Genomic DNA, 14,037 nt, shown 5'->3' with positions numbered 1-14,037 from the left:
TTCTAAAAGAGCTTGAAAGCCATAAGGGTGAGAAACACCTTGCCTACCCTCCACCCCTTCCACATCTGCCCTGGGCTAGAGAAACCCCTCACTTTCTCCCCCTCCCACAATCCTGCCCTGGCACAGCTATCCTGGGCTAAATAAATACTCCCCATCTTCCGCCTGCCCTGTGCTGGCATGGCCCCACCAGGCTGGACAAAACCTTCCCCCCACATCCTCAACCTGCTCTGGCACAGCCCCACAGGCTAGAGAAATATCCCACCTCCCCCCAAGCCCTGCCCCCCCAACACACACACACCCCTAGAGAAACACCTTGCTACCTCCTGCTGTCCCTGGCAAGGCCACTCTGGCCTAGAGAAACACCTTGCCTCCTCAGTGATGAGTGCAGGAGGGGAGTGGGTATGGTGCTAAAATAGGGCACAAACCTCTGTAGTAGCTGCCATCCCACTGAAAGCCTGGACCTGCTTCTTAGTCTGGGGAGCAGTCCAACCTCTGATCACCTCACCTTGGCTGGCTCTGGATTTAGGCAGCCGTTCCCCACCTTATGGCCCAGGTATGACACCTCTGACATCCCCATCTTGCACTTGCCAGCTTTTATAGTCAGACCTGTATCCTGGAGCTTGTCCACCACATAGTATTCCCAGGTTTCATAAACAGATAAGAGTTAATAGAACAGAAGTACTTCATATCTCTTTTGCCTATAAGGGTTAACAAGTTCAGTGAGCCTGGCTGTCACCTGACCAGAGGAACAATCAGGGGACAGGATACTTTCAAATCTTGAGGGAGGTGAAATTTATGTGTGTGCTGTTTAGTTTTTGTTGGTTGCCTCACCTCTGGGGGCTCAGAGGGACCAGATGTGCAACCAGGTTTCTCTCCAATCGCTTTGATACAGTCTCATATATGTCCAGAATACTGAGTACTAGATAGATAAGGTGAGTTAGGCTTATGTTTATTTTCTTTATTTGCAAATGTGTATCTGGCTGGAAGGAGTTCAAATTTGTATTTTGCTGAAAGGATTTTAACTTGTACCTGTATACTCAGGCTGGGAGGGTATTCCCAGTGTCTATAGCTGAAGGACCCTGTAACATATTCCATCTTAAATTTACAAAGATAATTTTTACTGTTTTTCTCTCTTTAATTAAAAGCTTTTCTTCTTTAAGAACCTGATTGTTTTTTTTTATTCTGGTGTGAGATCCCAGAGGACGGAGTCTGGATTCACCAGGGAATTGGTGGGGAGAAAGGAGGGAAGGGGGAGAGAGAGGTTAATTTCTCTCTGTGTTAGGATTACTTTCTCTCTCAGGGAGAGTCTGGGAGGGGGAGAGAGAAGGAGGGGGGACGGTGGATTTTCCTCTCTGTTTTAAGATTCAAGGAGTTTGAATCACAGTGATCTTTCAGGGTAACCCAGGGAGGGGAAGCCTGGGAGTGGCAACGGTGAGGGAAAGGGTTTACTTTCCTTGTGTTAAGATCCAGAGGGTCTGGGTCTTGGGGGTCCCCGGGCAAGGTTTTGAGGGGACCAGAGTGTACCAGGCACTGGAATTCCTGGTTGGTGGCAGCGCTACAAGTCCGAAGCTGGTAATTGAGCTTAGAGGAATTCATGCTGGTACCCCATCTTTTGGATGCTAAGGTTTCAGAGTGGGGAATTATACATGACATTGTGTGCAGCGTGTGGGATAGATAGATAAGATAGAATGCAAAAGCCAGTGAGGTTTTTATTTCTCTCCCTGCTAGCTATCTGCAGGCAGACTGAGGTTTGGGTTTAGAAGCAAAAGCCAGTAGGATTTTTTTCTTTCTCTTTCCCTGCTAGCTGTGTGTAAAGCAAGCTAGAGGAGATTGTTTTTAAAAGCAAAGGTCTGCAAGTTTTTTTTGGTCTCTCCCTTCTGAGTACTCTGAAGGCAAAGGCATTAGGGTTTAACAAGGATCTATGTTAAACAAAGGGACTCCAGTTGTGAGTCACCATACACCAGCAAAACACATTTGCAAATGAATGTTTTTTTTTCTTTCTAACTCTGTCGGGAATAGCTAGGTAGAAGGAGTTAAGAGAGAGACTGTTGCTAAGCAACCTGAAGAAGGCAACAGAAAAGCAGCATTTCAGACAGTAAACACCAGAGGGCGCCCCAACACAAGAAAAACAGAAACCATGACTACCGAGGACACCCTGAAACAGGAATGGGCAAAACTGGAGGCAGAGGAATAAATCAAAGATACCGACCACAAGCGAGACATGGAAAAGAAACAAAAAGAACTAGAATAAAACAAAAAGAGATGGACTGAGAGAAAAAGAAATGCTGAGAGAAAGAGAAAGAGAGGCCTGCCCACAGGAGAGAGCTGGAGATAAAAGAAAGAGAGAGGGAAGAGAGGGAAAGAGAGAGAAAGCATGAACTGGAATTAGCACGGCTAAACAGAGTAACACAGCCAACCCTAACCAACTCTCCTCTAGTTATTGTTCACATCCCAAGAAATTTCCCACCTACAAGGCAAGTGATGGCACTGAGGCCGTCCTAGAAAATTTTGAAAAGACCTGCCATGGGTACAGCATCTCTGAAGACCAGTGCATGATAGAGCTGAGGCCAGTGTTCAGTGGACCCCTAGCAGAGGTGGTGGCTGAAATGCCTAAGGAGATCATGAACGATTATAAACTTTTTCAAACCAAGGCCAGAACCAGAATGGGGCTAACACCTGAGCATGCCCGTCACAGGTTCAGAGCCCTAAGGTGGAAACCAGATGTGTCATTCACCTGACACGCCTACCCCATTGGACAGAATTATAATGCCTGGATATCAGGAGCCAATGTTAAATCTCTGGACAACAGGCACCTCCTAATACAATTGGAGCAGTTCTTAGAGGGTGTTCCTGAGGAAATAGAAAGGTACATTCTAGATGGAAAGCCCAAAACTGTAACTGAGGTGGGGGAGATTGGAGCCAGATGGGTGGAAGTGGCAGAAAAGAAAAAAGCTACTGTCAAGGGGAGCGAATATCACAGGGGTCACACCGACAATAAACCCTATACCCGAGGACAACCCAAGACCCACCTGCAACCCCAGGAAAGCCACCAACTCCCTATTCTCTCACCTCACCAATCTCCAGTAACCCACCTCAGCCCAGTGACCAGTCAGCTGGACAATGCTTCAAGTGTAATGAACTGGGACATATAAAGGCCACTGCCCCAAGAACCCCAACCGAGTGCAGTTCATTATATCTCCATCACTCCAAACTCCCCAGGCCCAGATGCCTCTCAAATACCCTTGAAGCGAAGGGAAATTTTGAGAGTGGGCGGAAAGAAGGTTATTGCGTGGAGAGACACGGGGGCACAAGTGTCAGCTATCCACCAATCCTTAGTGGACCCAAATTCATCAACCCAAAGGCCGAAGTGACAATTTACCCCTTCATGTCACAAGCTGTAGACTAGCCTACAGCTAAACTGCCTGTCCAGTACAAAGGCTGGTCAGGAATGTGGACATTTGCAGTCTACGACAATTATCTCATCCGCATGCTACTGGGGGAAGACTTGGCCAACCAGGTAAAGTGGGCCAAGAGGGTGGGAATGGTTACACCACAGCCAAGCTAGGCAAGCTTCCAGACCCATCCCTGTTCCTGAGCCATCCACAGGGGCCCCGTCTATGTTAGCAGAGACCCAGACAGAGGTGTGGACCCGGATCCCCTGCCAACGACTGCAACAGCCACAGTACTTCCACTCCCAGACCCAGACCAGGAAACACAACCAGCACCAGAACCATTGCCAGCACTGACGCCAGCGCTTGCAAACACATCTTCAACCCCAACGCCAGAGGGCGCCAGCGAGCCTGAACTGGCAGAAGCAGCAGACAACCATTCCCCTAGAGGCTCAGCCAGAGCCTGAAATACCACCTGGTGCACCAGCGGAGAGCAGTTCACCAGCCACGAAAACAACCCCATCACCTACATCGCTTCCCTAAGGACCAAGCCCAAGTCCACAGTCTAAGGAAGAACTAGTGTCTCTAGCCTCCAGGAAACAGTTCCAGACTGAGCAGGAAGCAGATGACAGCCTTCAGAAAGCTTGGGTGGTGGCACGGAGCACCCCACCGCCTCTCAGCTCTTCTAACCGATCCCGGTTTGTTATAGAACAAGGGCTTTTATATAAGGAGACTCTTTCTGGCAGACACCGGGAAGACTGGCATCCACAAAAACAGTTGGTGGTTCCAACTAAATACCGGGAGAAGCTCTTAAGCTTAGCCCATGATCATCCCAGTGGCCATGCTGGGGTGAACAGAACCAAAGACTGGTTGGGGAAGTCCTTTCACTGGGAGGGGATGGGCAAGGATGTTGCCAAGTATGTCCGGTCTTGTGAGGTGTGCCAAAAAGTGGGAAAGCTCCAAGACCAGGTCAAGGCCCCTCTCCAACCCCTCCCCATAATAGAGGTCCCATTTCAGCGAGTAGCTGTGGATATTCTGGGTCCTTTCCCAAAAAAGACCCCCAGAGGAAAGCAGTACATACTGACTTTCGTGTACTTTGATACCCGATGGCCGGAAGCAGTAGCTCTAGGCACCACTAGGGCTAAAACTGTGTGCCAGGCCCTAATAGACATTTTTGCCAGGGTAGGTTGGCCCTCCGATATCCTTATCGATTCAGGGACAAATTTCCTGGCAGGGACCATGAAAACTGTGGGAAACTCGAGGTGAATCACTTGGTTGCCACCCTGTACCACTATCAAACCAATGGCCTGGTGGAAAGGTTTAATGGAACTTTGGGGGCCATGATACGTAAATTCTTGAATGAATATTCCAATAACTGGGACCTAGTGTTGCAGCAGTTGCTCTTTGCCTACAGGGCTGTACCACATCCCAGTTTAGGGTTTTCATCATTTGAGCTTGTGTATGACCACAAGGTTAAAGGGTCATTACAGTTGGTGAAGCAGCAATGGGAGGGGTTTACACCCTCTCCAGGAACTAACATTCTGGACTTTGTAAGCAACCTACAAAATACCCTCCGACACTCTTTAGCCCTTGCTAAAGAAAACCTAGGGGATGCTCAGAAAGAGCAAAAGGCCTAGTATGACACACATACCAGAGAGCATTCCTTAAAGGTAGGAGACCAGGTTGTGGTCTTGAAGGCGCAACAGGCTCATAAAATGGAAGCATCATGGGAACAGCCATTCGCGGTCCAAGAGCGCCTGGGAGCTGTTAACTACCTCATAGCATTTCCCAATTCCTCCCTAAAGCCCAGAGTGTACCACGTTAATTCTCTAAAGCCCTTTTATTCCAGAGACTTACAGGTTTTTCAGTTTACAGCCTGGGGAGAAGATGATGCTGAGTGGCCTGATGGTGTCTACGATGAAGGGAAAAATGACGGCGGCATGGAAGAGGTGAACCTCTCCACAATCCTGGAACGTCTGCAACGGCGACAAATCAAGTAGTTGATGCACTCTCCCGTGAAAGTTTCCCAAAATCAACTGGTTAAAAATTGTCCTTACAATGTGAAGAATCTTGTAGTTGTACATAATTAGTAGCATATGTAAGGATGCATCTGTTTATTCTAGAGTTCTAGGGAGAAATCGCTGCCAGTGTGGTTCCACACTGTCAGCGATTTGGAGGGCGTGTCATAAACAGATAAGTAAGAGTTAATAGAAAAGAAGTACTTCATATCTCTTTTGCCTGTAAAGGGTTAACAAGTTCAGTGAGCCTGGCTATCGCCTGACCAGAGGAACAATCAGGGGACAGGATACTTTCAAATCTGAGGGAGGGAAGTTTATGTATGTGCTGTTAGTTTTTGGTGGTTGTTCACTCTGGGAGCTCAGATGGACCAGACATGCAACCAGGTTTCTCTCCAATCGTTTTGATACAGTCTCTTATATGTCCAGAATAGTGAGTACTAGGTAGATAAGGCAAGTTAGGCTTATGTTTGTTTTCTTTATTTGCAAATGTGTATTTGGCTGGAAGGAGTTCAAATTTGTATTTTGCTGAAAGGATTTTAATCTGTACTTGTATAATCAGGCTGGGAGGGTATTCCCAGTGTCTATAGCTGAAAGACCCTGTAACATATTCCATCTTAAATTTACAAAGATAATTTTTACTGTTTTTCTCTCTTTAATTAAAAGCTTTTCTTCTTTAAGAACCTGATTGTTTTTTTTATTCTGGTATGAGATCCCAGAGGACGGAAGTCTGGATTCACCAGGGAATTGGTGGGGAGAAAGGAGGGAAGGGGGAGAGAGAGGTTAATTTCTCTCTGTGTTAGGATTACTTTCTCTCTCAGGGAGCGTCTGGGAGGGGGAGAGAGAAGGAGGGGGGACGGTGGATTTTCCTCTCTGTTTTAAGATTCAAGGAGTTTGAATCACAGTGATCTTCCAGGGTAACCCAGGGAGGGGAAGCCTGGGGAGTGGCAATGGTGAGGGAAAGGGTTTACTTTCCTTGTGTTAAGATCCAGAGGGCCTGGGTCTTGGGGATCCCCGGCAAGGTTTTGTGGGACCAGAGTGTACCAGGCACTGGAATTCCTGGTTGGTGGCAGCGCTACAAGTCCTAAGGTGGTAATTGAGCTTAGAGAAATTCATGCTGGTACCCCATCTTTGGACGCTAAGGTTCAGAGTGGGGAATTATACCATGACACCAGTCTGGCTAAAAAACACAGATATCATCAATATACACTAGGACAAAATTCTCCATCCCCTTGAGTAACTGGTCCACCAGGTGCTGGAAGGTGGCAGGTGCCCCCTTTAGGGCAAAAAGTAGACCAGGAACTTGTATAACCCCAGAGGGGGGATAAAGCAGATTTCAGCCAGGCATCCTGAGCCAACGGTACTTGCCAGTAGCCCTTGGTGAGATCCATAGTAGTGAGATAATGAGGCCCCCCCCAGCTTGTCTAGGAGCTCATCAGGCCCTAGGCATGGGATAGGCATCAAATTGGTGATGGCATTAACCTCTGGTAATCCCCACAAAACCAGATTGACCTGTCCTCCTTGGGGACCAACACCAAGGAAGAGGCCTAAGGATAGCTGGATCACCCCTAAAGCCAGCATGTACTTGACCTCTCTCTCCAGGTCATAGAATATCAGGGTTGGAAGGGACCTCAGGAGATCATCTAGTCCAACCCCCCTACTCAAGCAGGACCAATCTCTAGACAAATTTTTGCCTCAGGTCCCTAATTGGCCCCCTCAAGGATTGAACTCCTAACCCTAGGTTTTAGTAGGCCAATGCTCAAACCACTGAGCTATCCCTCCCCCAGTCCTGAGCTGTTTTTCCAGTGACCCAGAAAGGAGAGCATCTTACAGGAATGTGGGCTCCTCTCTCCACCTGGAGGACAGCCAGGTTAGTGAGCCAGGCTGGCTGGAAAACAGCTGCTGGTAGGAACTCAGTACCCCTCCGATCTCTGCCTGCTGGGCAGGGGTTAGCTGGGTCTGGGAGAGGAACTGATTCCAGCAAAGGGCCAAGCCCCTGTCTCAGGGAATAGATCCACCAAGGGATCATCTTTTCTGCTCCTCCCACTGGCCACACACAGTCAGTACCAAATTCTCCCTGTCAAGTACGGTCTTCATCATGTTGACATGGTACACTCGGTGTCTGTGAGCCTGATTAGACAGTTCCACTACATAGATCACCTCATTCAGCTGCTTGATGACCTTAAAGGGCCCGTTCCAGGCAGCTTGTAGTGTGTTCTTTCTCATGGGAATGAGAATCACATGCTGAGCAATCATACCAGACCTTCTGCTGCCCTTGGGCCCTGGCTAGATTCTCCCTGTCCAAGTCCATGCACTCAGTGAGCTTTTGCCGGAAAGTCAGTACATATTTCCACCACTGATTCTCCACTGGGGGGAGGCCTTCCCCTCCCATTTGATCCCTCATCATGTCCGAGTCCCCTCACTTTCCTCCCATACAGCAAACTCAAAGGAGAGAACCTGGTTGATTCCTGGGGCACTTGCTGGTATGTGAACAACAGGAGGGGTAAATACTTGCCCAGTCCTATCGGTTCTGGTGTGATTAAGTGGGGATTTTCCCATGTTATGTTGTATGTGAGCCTTACTGTTTTGCATGAATGCTGTTGTGTGCCTCATTTTTCCCTGTGTATTGCACCAATATCTAGGTGGTGGGAATAACAGTGTGTGATTTTTGTGGGTGGCTGATCCAGCTGCCTGCATGGATGCTACGGCAGCCTCTTCATAACCTGATATCCAGGAGGGGGATTCAACCAGATGACCTTTGGCCCAGGAAGTGAGAGAGAGGCCGGAGGAGAAGCAATGGGCAGGGCAGGGGCCAGGCAGCTGGAAGCGAGTCGGTCTTGACTGCCATTGGGCGCAGAGGGAGGACCAGAGCTCTGGCTCTGGGCTTCCCTCCCTGCAAGATGGACTTGTCTGAAAGTCACTGATTTCCATGCTAATAAGTTCTGTTCTACGCTGTGTTCCTGTTGACTAATAAACCTGTTTTACTGGCTTGCTGAGAGTCACGTCTGACTGCAGAGTTGGGGTGCAGGGCCCTCTGGCTTCCTCAGGAACCCCACCTGGGCAAACTCGCTGCGGGAAGGCATGGTGTGGAAGAGGATGCTGAATGCTCCAAGGTCAGACCCAGGAAGTTGAAGCTGTGTAAGCTTCTTGCCTTGGAGACAGATAGAATGCTCAAAGAGCGGAGGCATGCTCCTCCAGAGTCGTGACTGGCTTCATATGGAGTAGTTCCAGAGCATCACCTTGGTGACTCCGTGACAATTACTGGCAGCGGTGGGATAAATTGCACCCCGAGGACAGACCATCCTGCAGTAAGTGACTGGAGAGCACTAAAACAAAGGGGGATTAGCAAGAGACAGGCATGCTGAAGGCTCCAAGAGGTGAGGTTCCAGGAGGCGGTGGAGCCTACAGCTTAACCCCGAGAGAGAGTGGACCCCCGGGAAGGGCTGTCACACTGAAGGGGTTCCTCCCAGGGATCATGGGGAGCTGAGAGAGCACAGGCCTGTGAGTCCATGACCATTTGGGAACAGCGTGAAGATGGCCTATAACCACCTCCTTAAGAAGGACATTGTAGAGCTATGCAGAGAAAGAGGGCTGCACACTGGAAAGCTCACTAAGGCACAGCTGATTGCTCAGTTGGAAAAGGAGGATCGCTCTAAGGAGACAGTTCCTGATCCAACTGGGGCTGCAAGAGAGGCTGGGAGCAGCTGGGTGTCCCAGAGACCCATGTCCCCGACCAGCCGGGGGTCTCTACTGGGTTCCCCATCGGTGGATCTGAGACAGATGGAATTGGAGCTGAGATCGAAGTAGTCAGAGGACCATGAGAGACAAGGAAGGCATGAAGCAGAACAGCAGGTGAGACAGCGGCAGCATGAACGGGCGATGATTGAGCTGAGAGGCAGAAGGACTCATCCAGGGATGAGTGGGGATGGACTCCAGGGTGCCAATTCCTCAGGGAACCTCAACATTAAATTGCTGCCCCAGGTTAGGAGGGGGAAGATATAGATGCCTGTCTCATGACCTTTGGGAAGTCTGGCAATCAGAACCAGGCTTACCATGAGGAAAGGCTCTGGTGTCTAGCCCCCTTCCTGGGTCCCAAGGCCATGGAGCTGTTCAGCCAGATGAGCGGGATGGCAGACAGGCTCCATTCTTGGCCCCAGCATATGTCTGTGTGTACTTTCCTGGGCTCAGGCCCCTTGGACTCCAAGTGGGAGCAGAAGGTAGTGATCAATGGGGAGACATTCCTGGGGTGGCGAGATCCTGGGACAGAAAGAACTGGGTGGTGCAGCCTCACCAGTTGCTGAGGGGCTCTGTGAATTCGGTGAAGGTCCCAGTAATTAAGCCTCTCGCCCTGCCTTTGGTCTAGATCCCTGTGCATACACAGGAGGGGTTGGGCTGGCTGGTAGTTGGAGTTCCTCAAGATACCGATGTGATGGGTTGGATCAGGGAAACCCCCTTGGGGCTGCCAACTGAGGTGCCAAGACTACTACTGCCCCTGCTTTCCCTGCCAGCTTGGGACTCCAGTACCCTGTCTTGTTAAGTCAGACCCACCAATCCACTTCAACACAGACCCAGGGTCTGAACCACATGCCCCAAAACTGCAAACTTAACTGAAAGCAATTTACAGAAGTGTTCCTGTCTTTAACACTCAGATGCCCAAATCCAATTGGGGTCCAAACCCCAAATAAATCTGTTTTACCCTGTATAAAGCTTATACAGCGTAAACTCATAAATTGTTTGCACTCTATAATACTGATAAAGAGATATGCACTGCTGTTTGCTCTCTCTCCCCCCCACTCCCCGGGTATTAATACATACTCTGGGTTAATTAAAACGTAAAAAGTGATTTTATTAAATGCAAAAAGTAGGATTTAAGTGGTTCCAAGTAATAACAGGCAGTTAAAGTGAATTACCAAGCAAAATAAAATAAAACACGCAAGTCTAAGCGTAGTATAGTAATAAAACTGAATAGAGATAAATCTCACCCTCAGAGATGTTTCAGTAAGTTTCTTTCACAGACTGGATGCCTTCCTAGTCTGGACACAATCCTTTCTCCTGGTACAGACCTTGTTCCAGCTCTGGTGGTAGCTAGGGGATTTCTCATGATGGCTCCCTAATTTGTTCTGTTCCACCTACTTCTATATCTTTAGCATAAGGTGGGAATCCTTTGTCCCTCTCTGGGTTCTCACCCCCTTCTTCTCAATAGAAAACTGGTGAGGGACAAATGGGAGGGGAAGGCCTCCCCCAATGGAGAATCAGTGGTGGAGTATGTACTGCCTTTCTGGGAAAAGCTCGCTGAGTTCATGGGTCCAGCCAGGGAGAAACTGGCCAGGGCCCAAGGGAGTCAGAAGGTCTGGTATGACCACTCAGTCTGTGGCACCGGGGACCAGGTGAGGGTTCTTATCCTGGTGAAGAAGAAGAAGAAGCTGCCTGGGATGGGCCCTTCAAGATCATCAAGCAGCTGAATAAGGAGAACAATGTGGTGGAACTGCCCAACCAGGCTGTCAGCCACTGAGGGGACCAGGTCAACATGATGGAGCTATATTGTGAGAAAGAGAGAGGCTGGTACTGGCCATGTGTGGCCAGTGGGAGAAGGGGGAAGAGCCTCTGGTGGGTCTCTTCCCTGAGACAGGACCCGGCCCATTGCTGGAATCAATTCCCCTCTCTGACCAACCTAGCTGTGCCCCACAGGCAGAGATTAGCGAGGTGCTGCATTCATATCAACGGCTGTTTTCCAACCAGTCTGGGCTCACTAACCAAGCTGTTCACTGAGTGGAGACAGGAGTCAGCCCTCCATCAGGTGTTCCCCATTCAGAGTAACTGGGAACACAGCGCAGGCCCTGGAGGGAGAGGTCAGAGACATGCTGGCTTTAGAGGTGATTCAGCCATTCGCCAGCCCTGGGACCTCCCCCATGGTGCTGGTCCCCAGGAAAGATGGGTTGATCCGATTCTGTGTGGCCTATTGGAAGCTCAATTCCATCACCATGTCTGATGCCTGCCTGTGCCTAGGCCTGATGAGATCCTAGACAAGTTGCAGGGGGACTCGGTACCCCATGACCATGGATTTCACCAAAGGCTACTGGTGCCTTTCAATCCAGATGCCAGGTTGAAACCTGTTTTTTTTACCTCTTTGGGGCTGTACAAGTCCTTGGTCCTACCTTTCAGCCTCAAGGAGGCACCAATGGATCAGTTACTGAGGGGGATGGAGAGTACCCTAGTGGATGCTGATGATATTTGTGCCATTAGCCAGACCTGGGAGGACTATGTGTCCCAGGTGAAGAGGGGGCTGAGTTGCCTCCAGGATGCAGGGCTGACTGTAAAAGCTGGAACATTCAAGGTGGGGATGGCAGAGGTGTCGTACCTGGGTTACAAGTTGGGGAGCAGCTGCCTAAAGCCAGAGTCGACCAAGGTGGGGGGTGATCAGAGACTGGCCTGCTCCCCAAATTAAGAAACTGGCCCAGGCCTTTATTGGGATGGTGAGGCACTATCGGAGGTTTGTGCCCCACTTTAGCCCTGTGTCAGCTCCCATCACCGAGCTGTGCAAGAAGAGTGAGCCAAACATGCTGGTCTGGATTGGGCAGTGCCAGAGGGCTCTCTGCACACTGAAGGAGGATCTGGTCAAGGGCCCAGTGCTGGGAAACCCAGACTTTGACAAGCCCTTTATGGTGTTCACTGATGCCCCAGACACAGGCCTGGGCGCAGTGCCAAGGCAGGCCAATGAAAAGGGGGAGAAACACCCCATCATGTACCTGAGTAGGAAGCTGTTGCCCCAGGAGTAGATCTATGCAGCCATAGAGAAGAAATGCCGGGCCATGGAGCGGGCTCTTAAAATGCTGCAGGCAGATGTATTTGAGCAGCGCTTCACTGTGTACATGCGGCTGCACCAGATGAGAGGGGCCAATGCCGGGTCCTCAGGTGGAGTCTGTTCTTCCAGGATTATGAGATGGAGATTGTCCATGGTAAGGGGAATACAAATGTTATAGCTAATGCTTTGTCCAGAGAGGGGGGCCGGGACTTCCCCAGGTCACTGGCAAAATGACCCCAGCTCAGTTCGGACTTGAAGGGGGCAGAGATGTGATAAAGTGGGGATTTTCCCTTGTTATGTTGTATGTAAGCCTATGTGAGTCTTACTGTTTTTCATGGATGCTGTGTGTGCCTCACTTTCCCTGTGTATTGCACCTGTCTAGTTGGTGGAAATAAGGGGGTGCGCACTGGGCATTTGAGTGATCCAGCTGTATGGATACTATGGCCAGCCCTTTGTAATCTGAGACCCAGGAGGGGGATGCCATCAGGTGACTCTTGGCCCAGGAAGCAAGACAAAGGCTGGAGGAGGAGCAACAGGCAGGGCAGGGGCCAGGCAGCTGGAAGCAAGTCAGTCTCAGCTGGCTTGGGGCACAGGGGCTCTGGACTCCCCTCCCCCCAAGATGGACTTGGCTTAAAGTAACTGATTTCTGTACTAACAAGTTCTGTTATACAGTATGTTCCTGTTGACTAACAAACCTTTTTTACCGGTGGGCTGAGAGTAACATCTGACTGCGGAGTTGTGGTGCAGGGCCCTCCATATTTTATGGTTAATCTAGCCTCCTGGAGTTGGTTCATCATTTGTTTAACCTAGGACACGTGGTTGTCCCAGATCTGGCTGAAGACACAGATGTCATCAAAGTACGCCATGGCAAAACTCTCCATCCCCCTCATTAGCTGATCCACCAGGCGCTGGAAGGTAGCAGGTGCCCCCTTGAGGCCGAAAGGCAGGGCCAGGAACTCATAGGGCCCCAGAAGGGTGATAAAGGCAGATTTCAGCCTGGCATCTGCATCCAGTGACACTTGCCAGTAGCCCTTTGTAAAATTCATAGTGGTAAGGTAGCTAGCTCCTTCCAGCTTGTCTAGGAGCTCATCAGGCCTGGGCATGGGGTAGGCATCAGACACAGTGATGAGCATTAAGCTTCCAATAGTCCACATAGAAGTGGATTGACCCATCTTTTTTGGGGACCAACACCACAGGAGAGGCCCAAGGGCTGGAAGATGGCTTGATCACCCCCAAAGCCAGCATGTCACTACCCTCTCTTTCCAGGTCCTGAGCAGTTTTCCCTATGATTTGGAAGGGGAAGCATCCTGCAATCCTGTCTCCACCTGGTGGACAGTCAGATGGAGGCATCTGATGAAGTGGGTTTTAGCCCACTAAAGCTTATGCCCAAATAAATTTGTTAGTCTCTAAGGTGCCATAAGGACTCCTTGTTGTTTTAGTCAGATTAGTGAGTCTAGGCTGGTTGGATATGAAGCTGCAGCCTCTCTGAGCCTTGTCCCTGGGCACTCCCTCCCCAACAGGGTAGAGTCCTGTGCCTCTGGTGAGATACCCTCCCTGATGTCAGGGTGTAGCGCCCTTCACTGGCTCTGGCTCTGGATCACAACTAGGGTGTTCTGGGGGTTGCTTGGCCAATCCTCTAGGTCACCCCCCATCGATACCTCAGTGGGCAAATGATGGTGCACCCCCCACATCCTTGGGGCCCTCCTTGACCCCTATTTCAGATGTACCCTCACCAGGGGCACCTTGAATGGAGTTCCACTCACGCCCGTCAGGATCAGGTAGGTATCAGGCACCACCCGATCTGAGGCCGGCACCGTCTGATCTGGGGCCA

This window comes from Gopherus evgoodei, chromosome 7, assembly GCF_007399415.2.
Source record: "Gopherus evgoodei ecotype Sinaloan lineage chromosome 7, rGopEvg1_v1.p, whole genome shotgun sequence".
Taxonomy (NCBI): Eukaryota; Metazoa; Chordata; order Testudines; family Testudinidae; genus Gopherus; species Gopherus evgoodei.
Note: the sequence above shows the minus strand (reverse complement) of the source record.